This window comes from Sinocyclocheilus anshuiensis, unplaced genomic scaffold (genome assembly GCF_001515605.1).
Source record: "Sinocyclocheilus anshuiensis isolate Anshui unplaced genomic scaffold, SAMN03320099.WGS_v1.1 scaffold258, whole genome shotgun sequence".
Lineage (NCBI taxonomy): Eukaryota > Metazoa > Chordata > Actinopteri > Cypriniformes > Cyprinidae > Sinocyclocheilus > Sinocyclocheilus anshuiensis.
The window spans coordinates 147,313-167,090 of record NW_015547636.1 but is presented as its reverse complement, the minus strand read 5'-3'; the positions used below and the strand labels follow the sequence as shown (position 1 = coordinate 167,090).

The window sequence follows — 19,778 nt, the reverse complement described above, 5'->3', positions numbered from 1 at the left end:
TCACGCGACTCTGTTCCCCTTTCGGGCTCTGTCTTTACATTTATTTTGAAAGATGAAGCTCGCGATTATGGTAAGGGTTACATTTCCGACAGAGTGCTTGCGGTGTTCGGCCAATCACAATGCACTGGGTCAGCTGGCCAATCAGAGCAGACTGCACTTGTCGGAAGGAGGGACTTTGTAGAAAACGAAGCTTTGAGAGAGGCGGGGCATAGAGGACCTACAATAATGTACAGTATTTGAAAAATAATGTGTTTTTTGAACATTAAAGCATGTCAACATATTGTTACACCAAATACACCAAATAATTATCTTTAAAAAAGCATCATATGACCCCTTTAACGCAACTTATTTAATTACACGTTAAGCGTTTTCATCCCTTTAGAAAAATCGTAATGAAGAAAACGCTTATGCATTAAAACAGTATTTAAAGTTCATATTTTGGGTTCATCAGTTTTTCTGCAGATATTATGCTTTATTAGTAAGGTGTGTACAGAATGTGGTCTTTAAATATCACTGTCCAGGTACATTAAGCATTCTTTATATGACAGGAAAACGCCTAACGTGTAAATAAACACGTTGCGTTCACATTTTGGGCTTATGTGCGTATCTGCACGTAGTATATGCTTTACAATTGTGTCTTTATCACGGTCTTGGTACATTAAGCCACATGAAGCGTTATTTGTGTTAAGCGTTTTAATGTCCCTGTTCAAGTTCTGCTAATTCACAAGCCGAGTGAGAGTCATACTCTGGAAGGTGATGTTAATTATTAAACCAAACAGAATCAAACCTTTCAAAAACACGCAGCAATATGATTCTTTTATTGAGTGACAGGCAGTGGGTTTAATCGGTGACATTATTAATAGATTTACTATCCGGCGTCTTCTTGTCATCTCCACGACCTGCTTCCATTGGGGTCCATTGGACACTGCATTGTCCAGTTTTCTCTCAGAACGATGATCGGAGTTACTTTTGCAATTCTCGATGCAGCTTGAATGACAAACAATGGTGACATTTTCCACAATCACAACAGAAAATCAAAATACTGCCCTGAACTCAATAGCGGAGAGGCAGCGCGATCCTCCCAGTATGGCGGCCTATGGCGTTGCATTCTCTCAGACCTTTGTGGACGAGCCAGAGAGAGCTAAGGGCATGTCGTCAGGGCGACCGCTAATGAACATTCACAATAATGAAGCAGGACGGAAGGCAAGCAAGATGTTTATCAAAACTTATCGTCAAATGCATATTGGTTTTCATGCTTTTTTCTATCTTTGTTCAGGCAATCCTCCATAACATGCAGGTTGAGTGTAAGTGTCATGGTGTTTCGGGGTCCTGTGAGCTCAGAACTTGCTGGAAGGTCATGCCTCCGTTCCGCCGGGTCGGTGTTGTGCTGAAAGAACGCTTTGATGGGGCCACAGAGGTATGTCACAGTGGCTCTATTCCAAAAACTACTGAGCTGCCTAGCTGACTACTGCCTACACAGGCAGCTGTCTTCTAAGGCAGAATCCTAACTAAGATGGAACCTCTTAAGTGACTGATTTGGAACCAAGTGTGTAGTGATCAGTGTTGCCAACTGCTTTCAATTGAAAGTAGCTAAAACTGGTTGCTAATGTCACTAGATGACATCACAATGGCAAATTTACTGATCTATATAAAGATTAATGTAGATCAGTGGGCAAGATGAGAACTTAGATAAGGTTTGTCCAAGGAGTTGCTATATTTGTCCCTAAACTTTTGAAAAAAGTCTCAGAAGGGGTGGGGAAGTCGCTAAATCTAGCTACAAAATTGCTAAATTGGCAACACTGATCCTCTGTCTATATCCTAATATTGTTTAAAAAAATGAATTCGAAATTATCATATATTGCAGTCGTTTTTACTCCGTTGTTTCATGTTCATCAGTTCTGGACTACAGTAAAAACTCACTTTTTAGTGCGAGTTTGGATTTTGGTCAAATATAGAAATAATTTTTAATGCATTTGAGTATTATAATAAATTATATACTGAAATAATATTATAATATTAATAACCCTATAGTGATATGGTATTTTATAATGATGTAATTTTATAATATGCATATTTTTTTATGTATGTATTTTTACTCATGCGTTTTTATGTTAATTATATATATTTTCTTTTCCCCCTCCATTTTCTATGCTGTGACCTACCTTGAGCTTTTTACTGCACTGCAGCACTCTTTGGCTGTAGTTTATCATGTCTGTATTTTAGGAGGGTGCTTATATACTGTAATCTGTCCATTCTTGGCAGGCATGATATTCCATGGATCCATCACAGTGTGAAAAGCTTTACACTCCATTATCAAAATCTGTCCTGTGTTTTGGACACCCTCTAGTGATGAAGCATCGCAGATGACCTGGCAATAGTGCTTACTGTGTTTTTTTAATTCAGATCATTCAGTTGCATAAACCATTCTGTCATTTTTAGACTCTTTGATGTCAAACCACAAACCCAAGGTTTTATTATTAATGCTCGTTTAATGCTTGCAGGTACCATATTAATGCAATTTGTTGTTACTCTACCTTGCTGCCTTTGGTTTTGTTGACTGATATCTTTGTTATTCTTATAATCATCAGTGCTGTTGATATTAAGCCATATGACCTGCATTCCCCCTGCTGATGCCCAGAGAGGTTTTCTGAAGACTGTGGGAACAACAGGTCTTGACAAGTTAAGAAAGCGGTGAAGTGTTTGGGTTATTTTTCAGAGGTTATCTCAGCTTCCCTCATGAGCCGCAGCTGTTCAGCCTCTCTGAAGCACACAAACACAAGCAGACTAAAGCAGGTACGTTTGGCCATTTCATCTCATCAAAGTATAAGCATAAGCATAAGAGACATATAACACGACTAACATCTCTGTCTGCTAATGGCGGCGACTCATGAAAGCCAGATGCTGTTGAAACACCCCCCAATAATAACCATTTATGTGAAGCCTCGTGCTGGTTGTATCCAAACATTAGGCACAAGTACTACAACTATTAAGATAACAATAACGCTAACTATTAGCCTCCACGCCAAAGCAACTCATCTGTTTGTTGTAAGTGTGTACTCCAGTTATGTTGCCTGTCGCTTTAAATACTCAAGCTATATTTAAAGGAATAGTTCACCCAAAAATGAAAATTCTGTTATTAATAACCTTACCTCATGTCGTTCCAAACCCATAAGATCTTCATTCATCTTCGGAACACAAATCAAGATATTTTTGATGAAATTCTAGAGCTCCATAGACAGCAAGGTTACTACCACGATCAAGGCACAGAAATGTAGTAAGGACATCGTTAAAATGGTCCATGTGACCATCAGTCGTTCAACCATAATTTTATGACGCTACGAGAATACTTTTTGTGAGCAAAAAAACAAAAATAATGATTTTATTCAGCAATTTTTCTCCTGCAAGTTACCATCTTCTACCATTATGGAGAGTACTGATGCATGCGCTTGCGAGCTGCACGTAAACAAGACGCAGCAATTGCATGTTCTATGTCAGCAGCTTAGTAAAATTATGGTTGAACCACTGATGTCACAATCGCATGAACTATTTTAACGATGTCCTTACTGCGTTTCTGTGCCTTGACCGTGGTAGGACCTTTGCTGTCTATTCAGGGGCAGAAAGCTCTTGGATTTCATTAAAAATATCTTAATTTGTGTTCCAAAGATGAACGAAGGTCTTGCGGGTTTGGAACAACACGAGGGTGAGTAATTAATGACAGAATTTTCATTTTTAAACCAGGATTAATTTTGATTGGCTGTCAATGTTTTTATTATTCATCAGCTGGAAAACAAAGTTCTGAAAGTTATTCCAACATATCATTCGTATGTGCAGTTATCATTATAGCTGTAGTGTGGACTCTGCTATTCTTTTACATTTAGAAAACCATATATGTATCGTTATTGTTAAGGCCTGTTCATGCCAAGAATATTAACTATATTAATGTCCACACCAGTGCATGATAATGTTGTTCTGTTTGTTATAAGTGAACACTGCAGTTATTTTGAAATTTGAAATTATTTTGAAATTTGAAACTATATCATCATTAACTGAATAACGTTTTGTTGATTGGATTCTGATTGGCTGTCAGTGTTTTTATAGCTGGTCAGGTGGAAAAATCGGTTTGAAAGTTATTCAATATCCGTGTACCTCGGACGCGACACACCGCGATTATTATTAATTATTATTATTATTATTACTGGACACGACAAAGCGACAGTTAAAAATCATTTGAACTTTGTGTCAGTACGTCATAAATACGTGATAAATAGAACAAGGCATCAGTTCTATTGTTTGATAATGATATCATTCCTCTGTGCTGTTATAATTAAGGTGCGGTCACCTTTAGTGAAATATTATGTGCGAAAACAAGTCGTTTGCCCACTGTCAATAGCGTGGAGATACATGACGTACAGTTTACACAGAAATCACTTTCAAATCTGATTTCTGTTTGTCTTCGCGGCGAATTTGTGTGACCAACTTGGTCTTTGTCAACTTTTCCCCCCTCACGTTAAACTCGCACGCGTTCCTGTTAGCATGACTGGATTTTGCCGGTGTTCTGTCGATTTGTGCTACCTCCCATTAAAACAGTAGGTAGTAGGCTACAATTTGACAACGAAAAATTCTACCTGTCAAATTATGGATTATTAATGTCTACACCTATCCCAACCCTAAACCTACCCTTACAGTAATGCAAATACAGTAATTATGTGTTATTCGCAGTTGTGGCTAGAAGGAATACAGCTATGGCTGTAAACCAACAATAAATAAATGTTTCTACCTAGTAGATTGTGTTTTATTGATGACTACACCTACCCCAACCCTAAACCTACCATTACAGTAATGCAAATACAGTAATTATTGTTGTTCAGCGTGATAAAAAGGACACAATATTGATGTGCGCATGCGCAGTAAGCCCTGGTAGGACAATCTGACGGGTAGGATAAAATATCAGGACACCGGCAAAATTTCGCATATGACCGCACCTTTATAGTTGTGATGTGAACTCTGATACTCTTTTGAATTCAGAATCATTTTTAAAACAGTATCTTTATCGTTGTAGCTGGCCTTAATACTGTGTGATGATGATGTGTTATGTAGTCTGGAGATGTGAGCTTGATAAGTTGGCACTGCAGCAGCGGGTGGTGGAGGAGGAGGGTGAGCAGAGGACACGCTGTTTGAATTTTTCTGCTTGGCAACTCGCACCCCTCCCGTTCAGAATCAAAGCAAAGCGAAGAGGGGAACGCATGCTGTTTGAAGCTCTGCTTGCAAGTCTACGCTGGCTCCTGGCGGGATCGCACGCTCAACCGCCGAGAGCCAGAGCGAGAAATTCTTCCAGGGCAGTGGGGCACTGCATGAAATAATAATCAAAACACTTAGATGAAAAATAGTCTGTGGCTGAGACTGCTGTGGTGCTGACAGAAGCTTTAATCAGAGGAAATTAATATATGCAAACAGTCTCACTGTGGACACAGACTAAAGTTTCTATTGTGCTAGAGTAGAAATTGTCTATAGCAGTTGTTCTGAACTAGTTTGGCTCATGACCCAGATTTTGGGAAGTTGGGACCCAACCCAGTACCAAGAATGTTGATAATGAACAAAAAAATGTCTTTAAAATAATACTTAAAGGCAAGGTAGGTGATTTGGTTCAAAAACATTTTTTGTTATGCTGGTTGAAAGTCTCTTCGCATCCCGATGGCAGTCACTAAGTTAAGCGGTCTAAATTAATTAATATGTATTTATATCATTTGTGGAAGGCGTAGGACCATAAAATGTTCGTCCAATCAAAATGTTCGTCCGAACATTATGATAGGCTGTCCTGTCAAATATGCATTTGCATACCTCCTGAGCACCCTGTTTGCACAGACATGATACGTCATCAGTGCGTTCCAGCAAGAATGAAAGGCGCTATTATTGTAATATTATGCACTTTGTACTGTAATGTTTTGTCACCAGTGTATGAGACATGATGTAATCTGACAGCGTTGCATTCAAATCTCCATCAACACCGTCTCTCATTGTGTCGCAGGTTAGTCCATGGTCTGTCTGTGAGAATTTGGGTGATTTGGAGGAGGCGTGGCTTTGCAGAGTGATTACGCAGGGAGGGTGGGGATATTGCTTTCAAAGCTAACTTTATATTACCAGCCTTTCCAAAAACGCCTACCCTACCATTAAAATTTGTAACATTATCTTTAACTGTCGGTCCAACAATATTCAAAATTAATATTCATAAACTGAATAGGAAAATTAACTTAGTCATCTCTTTCTAAATTGTGATTAGCCAATAATATGCAAAGTATAGTTTTACAGTAACTTGAGTAGTTTGAGTAGTAGTTTGATAAGCACATTTATTATACTAAATAATCTTAATTATTAATGCTTATATGTTGTTTAGTTGCATTTGTGAGTGTGTGTATGTATATATATATATATCATTGTTGTAATTTTATATTTTGTAATTAATTATGCCTTATACTGTATGTATATATTCCTTTGTTACATTTTTTAAATTAATTATAAAATATAATTATATGTTTATATTTATATTTTTATGTTGTATATTTTTTAGAATTATTTGCATTTTTATACTAATTTGCATTCTACAGTATTTATACACAATTCATATATTTTTATCTTTTGTTATATTTCATATTTATAATGAATTATACATTATTATTATTATTATTATATTTTTAGCCATTTATGTTCTTAAATATTTTTTATCATTATTATTTGGATTTATATAATAATTTGCATTTTATATGCATTTACACATTTATATGATGTATTTTTCCTTGCTGTCTGCAATCTATCAGAACAGACCTGTGACTCATTTTTGGATCATGACATTTGAGAATCACTGGTCTATAGGATGTGGACACTCATACTAGTCATTTATGGGCTTGGATGAATGTATGTTTATGTTTTGTCGCAGGACAGGCAGTTCATCAAGTGATTCATGACTTTAAGAGGAAGTAGAGGAAGTTTTGCCCAGGGATGTTCACATGACCGTACGCTTGTCTGTCATCCTGTGTGAAGTGTCGTCCTGTTGAGGGCATGTACATCTGCAACACCACACTCATTGAAACATTTTTCTCTCATAGAATAGATAGACAACAGACTTTTCACTCTGTTGTTGTGTATAGACACAACACACCGTATAGGGAAGAAGTTCACAAATTTAATAGATCTGTATTGATCTGGTATAATGCAAAGTTTATTTAACCATTGTGCAGGATATGTACAGAATTGTAAAAATACGTCATTTTTGCGTTTAGGTCAGCTGTGGAAATAATGCTAAGAAGTTGCAAGTGGTTTTAGGTCAGCTGTGGAAATAATGCTAAGAAGTTGCAAGTGGTTGCCAGGGTGTTGCTATGCATTTTTATCCACCAGGGGGCAATATTTCTAAGATAAGTAATAATGAAAAAGTAACAATGCTCCTCTCCAGAACAAGCTGGTACAATTTGACTCTCATTATTAGCTTATTAGTTGATCATTCTGTCAAATGACATTTAAAACAAAATACTTGTTTTTTTGTTTTGTTTTGTTTTTACACAAAACTGGATTTAAAATGCTAAAATCTATTCTTAAACAGGGCACTTTTTTCTCCAGTGTTAAAGATATATACAGATATAACAGTGTAAATGCTGATGCAGGTACCATCTTGGAAATACATTTTTTGTATCATTGTAAAACCGTAAACTATATTATCACCCAGCTCCAATCTGCTAAATGGGACTATATATTATAAACATTAATATCATGATGGTCTGTAAAGCTGCTTTAAAACTATATTGTGCACTCTCAGAAAAAAAGGTACAAAAGCTGTTACCTTTGTTATGGTACCTTTTCAAAGTGTGCACATTTGTGCATGTTTATCCCTAGACGGTGCATATTAGTACCTTAAAGGTCCATATTTAGTACATTTGTACATTTTAGTTCCTTAATAGTGCAATTTAGTACCGTTCGTAAGGATACCACCCCTAGTGACAGCATTTGTACCTTTTTTCTGAGAGTGTTAAAAGCGCTATACAAGTACATTTGACTTGACTTGAAAATTGAGATTGAGAAGATTCCTCAAAAGAAAACATCAAAGATTTTGTACGTCATAAGAGGAGATGAGGTTCGTTAAAGGAGGGGCAGAGAATCTGGCATGAGCTGTGGTGACTGGGCAGCCAAAGGGAGATGTTTGCCATCTGTTTAACAAATCGTGACATAAATGCTCTCCACCCCACTCCCGATTCTCACAGGTGTTTGTCATTAGCCAAGACCACAAATGCTGCCCAAGGGGAGTGACCTTAAACCCAACAGCTGCCCATTCAAGAGCCCCAACATAAAACAGAGCAGTGCTCAAAGAAGGATGTCGACTCTACCACAGATTGACGACTTGGTGTCCATCCATTCACTGAAAGAAATGGACTGAGAGGGATTTTCAGTGGTATTCCTGAAGCGTTGGCATGGGATGAAACAAACCATGTTTCAAGGCCTGTGAGCCGAACTGCTTATTATAACATCCAAATCCCAAACCGAAATGATGTGTAAAGGACTTTAATTATTCATATACTGGTGCACCAAGAATAGACTATATATAAAGTTGTGTTTTCGTGCTGCATTTTTTAGCAGATTTAAACAAACAGACTCACACCTCTATGATGTATGAGTTTTCATTGGAACGCAAGAGATTTACGGAGTCTAAGACAATAGCACCACAGCGGCCAGGCATCGTAGGAGGGAGATCTTGGGGTAACAGCTGATTCTGACATATTTAATGCTGCTTTTTTAGTTTCACGCCAGTTGGCTCGCTCCTCTCTCCATCTTTCTTCTCTAAAACTTCTCCAGGAGTAATCCGGGGAAAAAACCCTCAGATCCAAACTCTAAATGCTCCTCTACACTAATCCACAGCTTCACGGTCACGGTGGGGAGAGCGCTGGGTTTATCTGTGTGGTCACAGCACAGCAGATAAGAGTCCAGTGATCTACTTAACAGGTAATCTGTTCTTAAACAGAGGACTTTATTTTAAGAATTTCAATGTTAAAATACATTTAACCCCATTTTAATGTGCTAACACAGATGCAATGTGAACGCTGAGGCTGTAGCTACCATCTTGGAAAAAAATACATTTTTGTATTGTCATAAAATGTAAATGTACAACTATAAGGGGTAAACATTAACATCGTGCTTTTTTGTAAAGCTGCTTTGAGACAATGTGCATTATAAATCACTAGGTGACAATATAGTTTACATTTTGTGACAATATAGACAATCAAGCAGTTGAGATTTGCTAGATAACACTTTAGTGTACTGTATATATCCAGGTAATCTTTTATATACTTAAAATCTTTCTTTCTTTCTTTCTTTTTCAGGATTGGTGAAAAACAACTATTTCAGAGGATTTTTTGCAGAAATCTGCTCATATTTTTGATAAAATGCTTGTTTTCTCAAAGCAAACAATTTTGAGCGGTCAAGTTATGTTAATTACATCTTTTTAGAATAAAATAAAATTACTTATTTTAATTTATTTTATCATTTATAAAAAAATCTTAAAAATATTTATATTATATATATTATAAAATCATAAAATATATATAAAAATGGACTAAAACTGAAATTAAAGTTAATAAAAACTATGTAGACATTAATAAACAAATACAAATAAAACAGTAATAAAAATGACAAGAACACACTAAAATAGTACATCAATGTTGCTAAAATAATAATAGATGAAGTGATTAGATGGAAATAATCCACTTTAATTATTCATGGCAAATATTCATGGCAAATATTCTAAATAATGGATGACTCAATATTTTTGGTCATTTGTCCCACAAAAGAATATACAATTGAAATTCATATGCTAATTTGTTCATTTTTAGGAGGAAACTTGCATATAGATTTTCTTAGAGCTTACAGACATGGATGAATTTTTTTTCTATAAGAGTGTGGGTTACACTTTATTTGAAGGTGTCCTTGTTACAGTGTAATTCTACATTTAAGTACTGAGTAATATTAATTAACTACATGTACTATATGGCTTAACTGGGTTACTTGCATGTAATTATGCATAATTTATTATTATAATAGTAAGTACATGTTACATGTGCAACAGGAACACTGTAAAATAAAGTGTTACCAGAGTGTAATGTTGCATTAGTGTCACATTAGTTTCAGAATTTCAGGCTGTAAATTGTCATGTTGATTGGAGCCTCTGGTAATGGTTAATTGGATAAGTACAAAGCAGGAACCATGACACCGCAGACACCAGTGCGGCATTGTCAGTCTCATTAGGAGGAGACTGTTGTCCCGTCCTGTGGAGTGATTGATGAAGAGGCAGAGGGGTCTGGTCCCAGCAGGGTTTCTCTAAGTCTCTCTCTCTCCTTCAGCGGGATTCGTTGTGAGAATGTTCTTGCGGAGAATTCCAGGAAGGGCAGGAGATGCACTTTGTTCTGATCTCCAGCTGAACTTCCCTTCATTGAAATCCTCGCTCTCAAATTAAACTGCAGCGCTGATGTAAATCCCAGATGACAGCTGCTCCGCAAAAGCGCTCGCTAACCATACTGACCATTAGAACCCGAGTCATCTGTAATCCTGCCTCACTTCATGTCTAATTATATGGTGGGAGTCAAGTATAATAAAGTAGCTGGTTAAGATCAAACCATCTAATTAACGGATTAACCTGCTCACAAAGCATTTTATGAAATGTTAATTAATGATCACTGCTAGCAGGGTCTTCCCAAATGCCTAAAAACAAATTATAATGCATTAAAAGTGTTTACTTGTACTCATTTCTTTTTTTAATGTGGCGATGCTCTGCATTTGTCACTTACTCGTGAAAATCACAGTTCAGGAACATTAACAGCAGACGTGTTGGGCTGTGGCTGTTTTCTCAAGTATGTAACAAGGGCCTTTTTTAACAAATGGTGCTTATAGTCAATGGACTTTTAACAAAAATAAAAATAAAGAAAAAAACTAAGATATGTATGTATATATATATATATATATATATATACACACAAAAACACAAGTTTTTTAAAATTTAAAATTACACTGTAAAAAATAAGTGTAATTTTAACTGTAAAATTTTGTAAAAACGCTACGGAAAAAAACTGTTAATAGGTTAACAGTAAGTTCCTGTACTCTATACAGGGAAAAACTGTAAAATATCTAACCAGACATTTCATGTAATTTTACAGTAAAATGCTGTTAATTTGACAGTTTTTAGAAGTAACATTAACAAATCAATGTATAATTTACAGTCAAAAACTGTAAACTGACATTCCCAGAATTCCCTGCATGACACTCCACATTTGAAAGTATTTTGTTGAAATCATGTACAGTTTTTGGCCGTAAATGTGTTTACAGTTTTTCTGTATTTTTTACAACATTATTCTGGCAACCACAGCTGCCAAAATTATTTTGTAAAAACTACAGAATTTGTTTTACAGTGTAGTATTAAACATACTGTCAAGAAATCACAACTTCTGGAAATTGCACAAAATAAATACACAACATTTTGTTTCTTTTTCTTCAATATGTAACATGATTGTGTATTACTTCCCTTTTTATTGCCATTTTCAGTGTAATATGAGCTCTGGGCAGCTTAAAGGATCAAACTGTTGTTTCATGTAGATGACATCCTTTACATGTGAATAGAAATCCTGTTTTAAAGCCAATTGGTTTGCAAATGAAGGCACAGCTCTGTCCCTCAGGGAAACTGAAGGCAGCCGAAACACAGTCTCAGTTTTCAGCACCTAGATTACCATGAGGCTGCTGCTCTACTTTCTTTTAGACATCTCTGAAACCTCAAGAGTCATGAGGAATTCAAACACATACTCAATGGAAAGCACAACAGCTGTGTTGGAGAAATTTAATAGCAGACCGAGTGTGAAAAAGTACTAACAAATATCTATAATTACAGCAATTTTTTATATTTACTTATATATACATTTTTATAATATTTATTTATTAACTATAAATGATTAAATAACAGTATTATGAACAGCTGAATTTGAAGAAACTGTGTTTCAGAACTTTAATATTTAATGAAAACCTGGCCACAAATCCAAAACAGCAGTATTGATTTTTAATAAATATCTTTTTTATTATTATACATTTTAATAATGCCAATTTGATGAGTTAAAAGAAAGTGAAGTTAATTATTTTAATGCATTGTAATTCAAGCTAAACACTGTTGCTTCAGTGCAGGCGGTCAGAGACGAGAACTGGAGATGAATTTAAAGAAATAAAAAGAAGCTTTAAGTTTAAATATCCGCAGGTAAATTAACTATAGCGAAAACTTACCTGGTAATTATCAATTTTATTATTCAGTTGCGTGGTAACTCTCCTAGAGCGTCCTGTTACGTAACCTTATTAAATATTCATAAATTACGGTAGGATTCCACAATAGCATCCATTCGCCCCGCTAGAGCCCACCTTCAAAGGGCCAGCTTGCAGCCAATCAGTTCAACGTACCCGGTGGACGTCATGTTACGTAATTAATATTCATAAGCCGAGCCGCAAGGCTTACCCTGCGCGTGTGTTTGGGTCGGTCCGCTGGAGTGCGCTGAGTTCAGAGCGAAAAACTGCACTGAAAAGTCACCGGATCTGAATGGCGCAGCATTGGACTACTGGTTTATCATTCAAACTCGATAACTTTTCCGTTTTAACTTCGTCAGCGGATTTATATCATTTCTGACAGCTGTTTTTTGCACCTCGAAATTGAGCCGGTGTTTTACCTGCTCTGATAAGGATAACTTACAGCTGATGCATGATAGACTGTAACCAGACTGACTTCCCTTTAAACTCATACAGATGAGCAGATCAGCACTAAACATTTAATGTTACAGGTAAGATTTCGAGTAGCCTATAACATCTCTAAAACAAGCCTGAAATCTTAGAATATTCTCAAACGCATGACACCAAGCTTTTTTTTTTTTTAACATGTACTTTTGAAATATTGTGGCCAAGTACCATGGTGTTACCCCCGTCTTTTTTTTTTTTTTTTTTGTATGGGGACTTGGAAGCAATATATCAGTTGGATTTCATGACGTTTTATCGTGACATTATGGCTACTGTCATAATAACAGCTTCTTGTGATCTTTGTTTTCAGAAATGTATAATTTTGTGGTGTAGTTAAACACACCTTATGAGAGGAGTGTTATACTGGCAGCATTTCCAGCGATTACTGCAGCTGCTTCTCACTTAAATAATCACATTTTATAGGGCATAGATGTTGCAAAGTTTGATGACAGTCCTCTGTTTGCATGAGCATGAGCTCGGGATACATCTGAAGAAAACCATTAGGATGCCAAACTTCTGAAAATCCAGCCCTTCAGGGAAGAGGATGTGATGACAGGATTAGTTTTTAATTTATTAGGCACTCGGGCCCGATTCGTTGTGTCTGTTGGACTAGTTGGACTGGTTGGCCAGCACTAACAAGACCTTAAGGGACTTGGGTTTCACACTGACCATTTTGAGCGGCAGCACGCGAGCATTTGCTCACCATTTTCAAGGTGGTGATTTTCACACAGAAAGCCTTTGTGTGGCTTGGTTTGCAGTGAACCTCCATGAAGATTTATCTTTAGAAGGAAAATAATAGATCTGTTAAACTTTAGACTGCCAACTTTCGTAAATATTGATCAGCTGGCGCTACCTTATCAATAGGCTTATTTGTAGCTGTCTTCTTTTCTATGCAAGAATATTGATTTCTGCACTGAGCAGCTGTCATTGCAGTCATATATTGTTTAATCATTTGTGTTTTAGCTGTAGGTTTAGGTGATCTAAGCTCTCTGAAACTGTCTGTCTATGCCGTCACTCCAGGCAAAAATCTGCCAGTGAAGTTTGAGTTGACTTGCCTGCAGTGTCACTTGAAGAAGTTTATTGTTGCTTTGTGCTAAAGGAGATTATTGAAGTGTTTGTAGAGCTACCTAGAAACCAGCTTCTGTCTGTGTCACATCCCCATGCTCAACACACTCACTCAAACACACTGATAACCTCCTGAGACCAGGGACCTGTTTCATAAAACAAGTTTACCAAACAAACCAGGATTATTGCAGTTATTCTGACTTACTTTGAACCAAATCAACTGACAATAAGCCAGACTAACTGAAATAAACCTGACTTGTTTGGTAAACTTGTTTTATGAAACAGCCCCCAGGAATAGTCAGTTCATTAAAAACAAGACCTAAACAAATCCTTGATTTAATGCATATCTTTATAATCAATCAGGTTAATGAATAGCTATAAATGAACTTTTCTCTGCTATGTTGGAGCAAGGTTATATTTAACTTCCCATTCACTTCCTCACTTTAAGCAAATGTTGTTCTGCTGAATCTGTGATGTAACCTATTTATAATGTATTTTGTGTCCAAAAAGAAATTAAAGACATTTCTGTGATTAATCCGACAATGACCCCATAACCCACAAACCCATATTGACCATCAACGGATGACGCCAACACTGGATTACTTTTATTAATTTTTTATTAGTAATGTTTGATAAGGCAAGCATTATGACTTTTAAACTTAGAGTTAGTGATCTGAATATCCCTATGATTGAACGAAATATAAAACATCTGTGCATAATTTTGTAAAAATAATTCTTAGGTATCTTATATGTATATGTAATTTTCTTAAATGTCATTTATAGTTAACATTAAACTGTGTTTCATCAATATATACTGGCGTGAGTCCAGTGACCACATGTGAGACAACTGACTGATCTAATGACATACTGTTGTGGTTCTGCCCGAACTGTGAATCACAGGCTGATTTTCTAGTTGTTGAGTTCTTGTGCTGTTTTTACTGATGGTGTTTGTTTGTTTGCAAGTGTAGTATGTCATATCATAATATTTCATATTTGACCTTTTTGAGATTGACTTCAGAAATGTTAACACCCCCTTGTGTTATTTACAATGTGTTCCTAATATATACATTTCATTTTGAGTTAGTAGTAACGCAAAGAAATGAAAGGAAGGAAAGCAAATGAAATTTTATGCAGACACCAGGAAACAAACTGTTTAATGTGATCTCATTGTGATGCCATGTGGGGCAGTCCCAAAGACGCCTACTTTAGTATACTGTATCACTTATTATGTACACCTATTACTGTGCAACATGGAATGCCAGTTCGTGACAGAACAGTTGATTTCACTCCAAAAAATGCTGAACTTATGATTAAGTAGTAAACATTTATGATCATAGGTTAAAGATAAAAGCACATGACATACTGTATTTGCTTGATCATCAATAGGTCATGCAATTACTTCGTCTCGTGAGTACTTTAAAGGTGAAGTGTGCAATTTTTTTTACAATTAGTGACTGTTTTCAGACAGGTTTCCTGAACACTCTACTCATCCGCTATTAGTTGGACCAACAGATATACACTACAAATAGGTTACTAATAGTTGTCTCTGCATCATAGGCGGAGGGTAAACCAACTCCAATGTAAGGCTAAACGCAGCCAAATGTATTAAACATCATAAACCCGTCTTTTTAGGCAAGAACCAGACATGGGTGTCATGTAGGCTAAAAATTTTTTTTAATGGGACTGAATTTGTATTTAACGTGATTACAATTTAATAAAAACATTAGAAATTGATAATTATATAACGTTTCCTTTCCACGGTTATTCAAACAGCGAATAAATGATATATAGAAAGTGACATTATCACTAACATTGATCTATCGCGAGTTTAAGCACTCTCAAAAAAAAAAAAAAAACTATTGTTATAATCACTGAAGCTGTATATATATACACTGTGAAATGAATCTCTTACTTACATTGTACGTACATCTGCGCTTTGTTGTTTATGATGAGAGAATTCGCAAGAGTCCGGAATTCACACTCAACAAAACTGATGAGTTTCAACGATGACTCATCTGAACGCCTCTGATTGGCCATTGCATTCATAAGCTCAACAGAATCGTGTGTGATTGGTTGAAATGCGCAACACTGTAAAAACGCCTAAAATGAAATACGGTGCAACATGAGCAGATCTTAATTTAATGCCGCAATCGACACTGTCTATTCATATTTACTTTGTTGGCAACAGACGTAATAGATTTAATTTGTTTGTGCAGGGGCATTTTTGTTCAATTTAGTGGCATTTTTGCCCCAAGTCCCCGTGGCCAGCCTTACACACGCTCCGCCTATGCTCTGCATATTGAGCTGGGATATAAGGTATTTTAACATTGAAAACATCACCGTTCAGTCATATTCATCTGTATTTCTGTCAGTAGCACTTCCGGACAGGGCGGTTTCCACCTTTGCACCCATTCAACACCTCAATTAAAGCATGATTTCTCTCTGTAGTTTTGTGTTTGGCGGGTGGAGTGACTTTTAGCAATGTGTATATGTACAGCACACAAAAGTGCTGACGCCTACAGTCCAACCCAACCCAGAATGATCTCAGAGTGCACTATTAACCAACTGGCTCTTTGACTCACCGCCATCTCAGTCTGAATCTTTCCACGGTCAATTAAAGAGCCTCAGATACTTATACGGTAGTGCAGAAACTGAACTTGTCGGTTGTTGTCAGAAGTGGAACATTGATCTGAAACGGGATGAGATCACCTTCAAACACACAATCACACACACACAAACATACAAAATCCTTCCCATTGGCTTTGAATATTCAAATGAGGTTCCAATTTGCATCCATATGATTCCAGCTGCTTGAATGTGCCCAGTCTCTTTAAAGCCCATGTGTTTCTCTTTGAGGTCTAATCCACTCATAATTATCTCGTGTTTTCAATGCTCTTTCATGTTTTCTCCTTCTGGATATATCTGCACTCCTCACTTTGTCTCTGTCATTTTTTTTAAAGCACCACTGAATATTGTAAATACATTTTTTTTTTCATATTTTAATGAACCTTCGCAAACAATTCATCTGTATTTCTGTCAGTAGCACTTCCGGACAGGGCGGTTTCCACCTTTGCACCCATTCAACACCTCAATTAAAGCATGATTTCTCTCTGTAGTTTTGTGTTTGGCGGGTGGAGTGACTTTTAGCAATGTGTATATGTACAGCACACAAAAGTGCTGACGCCTACAGTCCAACCCAACCCAGAATGATCTCAGAGTGCACTATTAACCAACTGGCTCTTTGACTCACCGCCATCTCAGTCTGAATCTTTCCACGGTCAATTAAAGAGCCTCAGATACTTATACGGTAGTGCAGAAACTGAACTTGTCGGTTGTTGTCAGAAGTGGAACATTGATCTGAAACGGGATGAGATCACCTTCAAACACACAATCACACACACACAAACATACAAAATCCTTCCCATTGGCTTTGAATATTCAAATGAGGTTCCAATTTGCATCCATATGATTCCAGCTGCTTGAATGTGCCCAGTCTCTTTAAAGCCCATGTGTTTCTCTTTGAGGTCTAATCCACTCATAATTATCTCGTGTTTTCAATGCTCTTTCATGTTTTCTCCTTCTGGATATATCTGCACTCCTCACTTTGTCTCTGTAATTTTTTTTAAAGCACCACTGAATATTGTAAATACATTTTTTTTTTTCATATTTTAATGAACCTTCGCAAACATTGCTTGCCACTACTAGTGCTTTAAAATTCAGTGATTTGATTTAATATGCAATTTTATTAATGCACTAAACCCAAGTATGGCAAGTAATTCTTCTGTTTTTGTTACAAACATGAATGATGGCTCAAATTGTATACGAGTTGTTTTTTATTTTTCTTTCTTAGAAATCAGACATATGATTTTTATGGAAAATCCCATATACTGACATTGGAAGTGGGACCTAAGGTATTGTAGAGACATGGTGGCGGACTCTTCTGAAACCTAGAAACCACCTTAGCAACTGCATAGCAACACACTTGAAACCTTTAAGAATCAGTGTAGTTTTTTTATTATTTATAAAATATTGTAGTTTTTTATTATTATTTTGAATTAGGTTTTATTTTTACTTTTTTTATTTTTTTGGAACTTTATTACATTTGGGTAATACATTTTATTATGTGTTATTTTAAAATCACAATCTAGTTGTAATTTTTGTTTAATTTTTTTAAATTGTATTATGTTATTTTTTATTATTTTTTTAAATATTACTTTTAAAAAGTTGTTTTTTTTAATATTCTTAAAAATATATTATTTAAATTAAATTTTAGTTTAATTTGAATGAGTAATTCAGTCTAAAAATAATTATTTAAAGAACGTTAGCCTTTATTTCTGTGTTGTCTGTGTCCTACTTGTTGCTGAAGTAGTTGTCATCATTTTTAACATGCTCTGCTCAACCTGCATTGATTCATTGCTCAGATTTTCACCACGGAGTTCAAAGACTTCAAAGAAAGCTGTAAATTTTCTTCAGGCATCAAGAGCCTATTAAAAAATTTTTGCCGCACTGCCCGCACACACAATGTTCTGATTTTGAGCAGCTTCTGCATTCGGAATCACTGTTATGAAAGCCTGACTTAGACTATTAATGGTTGGGATAGATTTCTCAATCCCTGTTTGGTCTTTATGCGCTGCAGCAGTGCGGTGCTTACCGTCGTTGCCAGAATCGAGTCTCTGAAGGCCGTCTTCTTTGTACTGTTAGAGAATACTTATTTAATATGATGCTTTGGCTGTGGATCAATATAGAACAGATTTCAGAGGCAGTGTTTTTGTTGTCGAAGCCTCCAGTGTGGTTCGCAGTAACGTGCTACCTAGCGGTGGATGGATGTTGTAGACGCCCTCAGACGAATGTTTGTGTAACATGTGTCTTCCAGATGTACAGGTAGTTGTTGCGGTCTGTCCCCCATGTGACAGCATTTCCTACCCATCATCTGACTTGAAAGAGTTTTATGTGCATAGAGGTCTTTGGATGTGAGATAAAAGCATCACTTATTGTCCGTGGCCTAACAAAAGGACTATGATTAGGTTTTCATGTGGGGGACGTAATTGTCATGGTGCACTTGTTGTTTGTTGTCTTTTACAAGCATGCTAGAAAAACGTGTTCAGAGCTCTGGTGGATTAAATCCAGGAAAGTGAAGCCAGGATGCTAGTGTATGTTTTTTTTATTTTCTTGAGGCAACCAGCATGAATCACAGTAAATAGATGTTTGCTAAATCTAAAATGATTGAATTATCTAATGGTACAATAACTATTTTTCTGTCCTTAGTTATGCGTTATTTAAAAATGTTTTTTTTTAGCTTTGTTAATCAAGATCACTCTTCCTCAAAACGATAGTAATTAAGATTTTTCATCCTGTCTTTGACCATTAAAACTTATCAGGCTTGCTGCTGTTTCTTTAAAATTGATATTTACTGAAAATGTACTCTCCCTCAGGCCATCCAAGACGTAGATGGGTTTGTTTTTTTATCAGAACAGATTTGGAGACTTTTTTTTATCAGAAACAGAAAATTGGAGAAACAATGGATCCTGTGCAGTGAATGGGTGCCATCAGAATGAGAGTCCAAACAGCTGATAAAAACATCACAATAATCCACAAGTTATCCATATAACTCTAGTACTTTGTAAGAAACAAATCCATCAAGATGTTTTTAACTTCAAACCGTTGTTTCTCTATTTTTCTCTAACCATAATATTGCTTTCTCCAGTGAAAAAGTCATGTTGTCTGAATCAGGAGAGGAATATGCATGGATCAAGCACCGTTGACAAGTGAAAGCAGTTCAAAACATATTTGTCGATTGATTTTGAGAGGACAACAGGGGATGTTTTTTTTACTGGCGGTAGCATTAATATGGATTATGGACTTTGGCCAGAAGCGATGGTTTAAAGTTAAAATGCCTTAAAGGGGTCATATGATGCTTTTTT

At 36.2% G+C, this 19,778-nt stretch overlaps 1 protein-coding gene across 2 annotated transcripts in view; it reads left to right on the top strand.

Annotated features, from left to right (window-relative positions):
- The window catches only part of LOC107701815 (coiled-coil domain-containing protein 120-like), a 54,836-nt gene that overhangs the window by 12,547 nt on the left and 22,511 nt on the right, over positions 1-19,778 (top strand). Inside the window, exon 1 of one of the 2 annotated variants that reach the window (XM_016503930.1) lies at positions 12,334-12,839. The exons of the other annotated variant lie outside the window; for it this stretch is intronic. The gene's annotated coding sequence lies outside the window, so the exon portion shown is untranslated. Of the gene's footprint in view, positions 1-12,333; positions 12,840-19,778 lie in introns of those variants that run through there. 2 annotated transcript variants of the gene reach the window in all.